The sequence below is a fragment of the Salvelinus namaycush genome, chromosome 13 (assembly GCF_016432855.1).
Source record: "Salvelinus namaycush isolate Seneca chromosome 13, SaNama_1.0, whole genome shotgun sequence".
Classification (NCBI taxonomy): domain Eukaryota; kingdom Metazoa; phylum Chordata; class Actinopteri; order Salmoniformes; family Salmonidae; genus Salvelinus; species Salvelinus namaycush.
Window position 1 is genome coordinate 23,357,613 of NC_052319.1, and position 5,956 is coordinate 23,363,568.

Consider the following 5,956-nt stretch of genomic DNA (forward strand, 5'->3'; position numbering starts at 1 on the left):
GATCCTCGACTTTGGCGACGTCATTTACAAAATAGCCTCCAATACCTTACTCAATAAATTGGATGCAGTCTATCACAGTGCCATCCATTTGTCACCAAAGCCCCATATACTACCCACCACTGCGACCTGTACGCTCTCGTTGGCTGGCCCTCGCTTCATACTCGTCGCCAAACCCACTGGCTCCAGGTCATCTACAAGACCCTTATCTCACCTCGCTGGTCACCATAGCAGCACCCACCTGTAGCACGCGCTCCAGCAGGTATATCTCTCTGGTCACCCCAAAACAAATTCTTCCTTTGGCCGCCTCTCCTTCCAGTTCTCTGCTGCTAATGACTGGAACGAACTACAAAAATCTCTGAAACTGGAAACACTTATCTCCCTCACTAGCTCACAGATTACTGCACCTGTACATAGCCCATCTATAATTTAGCCCAAACAACTACCTCTCCCCCTACTGTATTTCTTTTTTATTTTATTTTGCTCCTTTGCACCCCATTATTTCTATCTCTACTTTGCACATTCTTCCACTGCAAATCTACCATTCCAGTGTTTTACTTGCTATATTGTATTTACTTCGCCACCATGGCCTTTTTTTTTGGCCTTTACCTCCCTTATCTCACCTAATTTGCTCACATTGTATATAGACTTATTTTTCTACTGTATTATTGACTGTATGTTTGTTTTACTCCATGTGTAACTCTGTGTTGTTGTACGTGTCGAACTGCTTTGCTTTATCTTGGCCAGGTTGTAAATGAGAACTTGTTCTCAACTTGCCTACCTGGTTAAATAAAGGTGAAATAAAATAAAAAATAAAAAAGATCCGTTCATTTCCTGTCCTCCACTCTGTACATTCGCTGCAGGAAATAAGTCTTTATTAACAGTCTACTCATTCCAGAAATAGTCCTCTCTTTCTTTCTGTCTTTCTCTCTGCCTCTCAGCTTTTTCTTCCTTCCTTCCATTCGCTCTTCTATATTTCTATCTGCTCAATCTCTCATTCCTCATTGTCTGCATACAAAGGGAGTTCCACCTGAGATACTGTAGGTAGGATGGTGCCAAAACACAGGGGCAGTATCACATAAGGAAATAAGGAACACACCTCTTTGGGAGCACCAACGCTCCAGGCGTATCTATGACATAATCTAAGATAGGATCTCTACTGTACTAGAAGCATGTAGATGTTATCATGGCAGCATGCCTACAGTCTGTACATGCTGTACTCCCTTACTGGTTTAAAGGGGAATGGAAACACTTGGATGTTGATGTCTCTATACCTGGAAAATAGATCTGCTAGGGTTTTCGCTGAACTGAAGTGGCTTGGCTACTTGTCTGCCGGGGCGCCTAAAGCTTGCTGCTGCTATATGGCTGCTCTTCAGGTAGCAAATGCAGCGGACCTGGCTGTTTGGGGTTTTAGGCTGGGTTTCTGTATAGCACTTTGAGATATCAGCTGATGTAGGAAGGGCTATATAAATACATTTGATTTGATTAGATTTGATTCAAATACTATTTTAAATATTTTGCTTTAGCCTGCCGGGAGTGCCAGTGGGCCGGAGTTTGCGATTTTCTGGCTTATCTATTGGTTCCACCGCAACAAACACGCTCAATTAAGCACAGATACAGTATTTGAAATGATCTCAAAAACGAATTGAACCCAGGTCTGGCGCCGTGCAGTGGTGAGGTCTAGCAGTAGAGGAATGGTGTTAGCAGGTTATCACTCCTCTGCTAACGAAGCCAGAGTTAGCAATAGCATCACACGCTGCAGAGACAGCTAATCTTATTACGTATCATCTGGCTGAGAGTTGGACACCACAAAGGATATTAGTCTAGCTGCCAGCTAGGACCGCAACTGAAGAGGTTCAGGCTATGGTACAACACAAACGTGTATATTGGTGCTTGACCCCAGCCAGTGGGGGGGGGGGGGGTGATAGTGAGAGGTGAGGGGTGGTGTGTTGGTGTTTCAGTAGAAGTGAACTCCTCAAAGAAGGTCTCTTTAAACCAGGTCTTAGTTTGTGGCCATGTATCAGTCATAGTTCCTGCCTCAATCTATTATATGCTAAGGCCTTTTCTTCACCATACCAGTTCTTTGAACCAGGGACCACGATAGTCTTGGAAAGTTGATCAGATTACAGGTCATATAGCTCAGTAATGAATCCGACCCATACTGTGTATTCATCGTCAATATTTTAATTTAATCTTTATTTAACTAGGCAAGTCAGTTAATAAGAACACATTTTTATTTACAATGACAGCCTACCATGGCCAAACCAGAACGACACTGGGCCAATTGTGCGCCGTCCTATGGGACTCCCAATCACGGCCGGTTGTGATACAGCCTGGAATCGGAAAATTAAAGGAGAGCCATACACTCTAGGAGCTCAGATGCAATAATTGAATAACCTAATAACCGACGTTTTGACAGACAAGCTGTCTTCATCAGGTTATAATGACAAACACTGCGGGGTGATTAGTTTATATAGTGTGAAAGGACACACACAGGTGTCTGTAATCATGGCCGGTTGTGGATGATATCATTGGTTAATTCTTAGATATAAAAATAACATACCAAAAACATGAATGGATAGCATACGATGATAGATACAATTTGGCTACATAGGCCTACAAACATTTACAATAGCAAAATCACAAGAATGGCTTCAGATCAAAGTCTACAGCCTGGAATCGAACCAGGGTCTGTAGTGACACCTCTAGCACTGAGATGGAGTGCCGTAGACCGCTGCGCCACTTGGGAGACAATATAAACCCTGGTCACCGTGAGAGTTGGCAGGCCATAGGTCATTTAGCTCAGGGTGTCCCATATAGTTACTGTGAGAGCTGGCCAGGTGATAGGTCATTTAGCTCAGAGTCCGACCCATATAGCCTAGTCAGCATGAGAGTTGAGACTCAGACCCATATAGTCTGCCCTGTGAGTTGGCACCCTCAGGTCACCTCTCGCCTGGCATCTAAACTTGATTAGCATTAAAGTGCTCCATTGATGACTTCCCATCGCATTATAGCGTTAGCTAATCTCATCAGTCATGGTTAAGTCAGCCAAGTTTAAAGCAAGAGGACCTAACGAGAAAGAAGGCCGGAAATCAGAAAGATTTTCCCAAATCTCCCATTAACATTTATTTTCTTTTTATTTAACCTTTATTTAACTAGGCAAGTAAAAATAATGATTTACGCGAAAGTCAAGCAGTGCAGTAGTATCTAACAATTCACAACAATACACAAATCTAAAAGTAAACAAATAGAATTTAGAAATATATAAATATTAGGACAAGCAATTTCGGAGTCCGGAGTATAAATATATATATGTGCTGGGATGTATAGACATTATGGACAGTATGTGGATAGAATATTTAGTATATCTGTAGAATACGTGGATAGAATAGTATACATACTGCAATAGTTGAATAGGATGGCATTGACTACAATACAGTATATGCATATGAAATGAGTATCACAGTATGTAAACATTGTTAAAGTAACCAGTGATTCCTTGTCTATATACATAGGGAAGCAGCCTCTAAGGTGCAGGGTAGAGTAACCGGGTGGTAGTTGGCTAGTGGCAGTGACTAAGTTCAGGCCAGGGTACTGGGTGGAGGGTACTGGGTGGAGGCCGGCTAGTAACGATTATTTAACGGTTTGATGGCTGAGATAGAAGCTGTTTTTCAGTCTCTCGGTCCCAGCTTTGATGCACATGTACTGACCTCGCCTTCTGGGTGATAGCGGGGTGAACAGGACGTAGCTGTCCTTGATGATCTTTTTGAACTTCTTGTGACATCGGTGCTGTAGGTGTCATCGAGGACAGGCATTGTGCCCCCGGTGATGTGTTAGGCAGACCGCACCACCCTCTGGAGAGCCCTGCGGTTGCTGTACCAGGCGGTGATACAGCCCGACAGGATGCTCTCAGTTGTGCATCTGTTAAAGTTTGTGAGGGTCTTAAGGGCCAAGCCACATTTCTTTACCCTCCTAAAGTTGAAGCTGTTGCGCCTTCTTCACCACACTGTCTGTGTGGGTGGACCATTTTAATTTGTCAGTGATGTGCACGCCGAGGAACTTGAAGCTTTTCACCTTCTCCACTGTGGCCCCGTCGATGTAGATGGGGGTGTGCTCCCTCTGCCGTCTCTGTTTTTGACAATATGTTTGTGTTCACAGATGCCCTAGCTGGCTGCCCTCTGTTGTCGCCTCATTCATTAGTTAGAGCAGACCTGGTTCGGTTCTGGAGTGGAGCCAACGGCTTAATCAGTAACCCACAGTACTATACTATAGTATACTGTAGAATACTATACCACACACTGTACACACTACACACACTCAATCATGTGTAGTACTTACTGTAAAATGTTGTAGAATACTATAGTAAATACTACAGTATTATCCGTAAAAACAAACACTGTAGTAAATACAACAGTAAGTTCCGCAAAAACACTACAGTCCGCAAAAACACTACAGTCCGCAAAAACACTACAGTCCGCAAAAACACTACAGTCCGCAAAAACACTACAGTCCGCAAAAACACTACAGTCCGCAAAAACACTACAGTCCGCAAAAACACTACAGTACGCAAAAACACTACAGTCCGCAAAAACACTACAGTCCGCAAAAACACTACAGTACGCAAAAACACTACAGTACGCAAAAACACTACAGTCCGCAAAAACACTACAGTCCACAAAAACACTTTTAAAATTATAGTGAAAACTACAGTATTTAATTTGCATATACTCTGCCCATTCCCCTCCTTCATATCGCAGTTTGTGCCACCCATAAGTGAGAAACCTACATGCCAAGTATAAACCAAATATTGTGTTTCCTACAGGTTATAGAAAGAGCAGAAGCGCTGTACTATCCATTCAGACCCCAGTCCTACCTACTTACAGGTTATGGAAAATGTGCTCTTTTAGTATTTCAGTTGGTTTCCTGAACGAGAAATTCTCCACTTCCATGTCAAAGATAATAAAACATTATAGTAAATAGTAATGCCTGTGAAGATACTACAGTCTGCAAAAACACTACATGAATTACTAAAGTATATACTACCGTTTTCTTTTACTATAGTATTTATACTATAGTTAACTGTAAATACTTCAGCAAATACTACTTTAGTCCACAAAACCCCTACAGTGAATACTACAGTAAAGTCTGCAAAAACACTACAGTGAATACAATAGTATTTATACCATAGTATACAATTGTATTTATTTTTATGTGGGAAACTTTTATTTTCACAGGCAGGTGTACACAATCAGACACGCATGCATGCACATAGCACTACACACACACACACACACACACACACACACACACACACACACACACACACACACACACACACACACACACACACACACACACACACACACACACACACACACACACACACACAGTCTCATCTGTGCTATCTGCTGTTGTTGGTTAGCGAACTGTCCCTCTTACATTAGGCCTAATTTCTGTCTTTTCTGTCTTTTTCATTTTCTTTCCATCTATTTCTCTCTCTCTCTCTCTCTCTCTCTCTCTCTCTCTCTCTCTCTCTCACACACACACACACACACACACACACACACACACACACACACACACACACACACACACACACACACACACACACACACACACACACACACACACACACACACACACACACACACACACACACACACACACACACACCTCTCTGTCTCTCCATCTATTTCTCTCTCCATCTATTTCCCCCTCTCTCGCTCTTTCTCCCTCCCCCCTCTATGTTATGGTACAGTGCTATCTCTCTCTCCCGTCTGGCCGTCACCATTACTGAGGCGTATCGTAAACATTTCAGTCACACTTAACTGCAGCGCTGTCTGATTTCTACATTTTATTGACCATTTATCCCTGTCTGCCCTCCTTCTAATCTGCCCTCTCCATCTCCTTCTCCTCTCCTGTCTCTCTACCTGTCTGCCCTCCTTCTAATCTGCCCTCT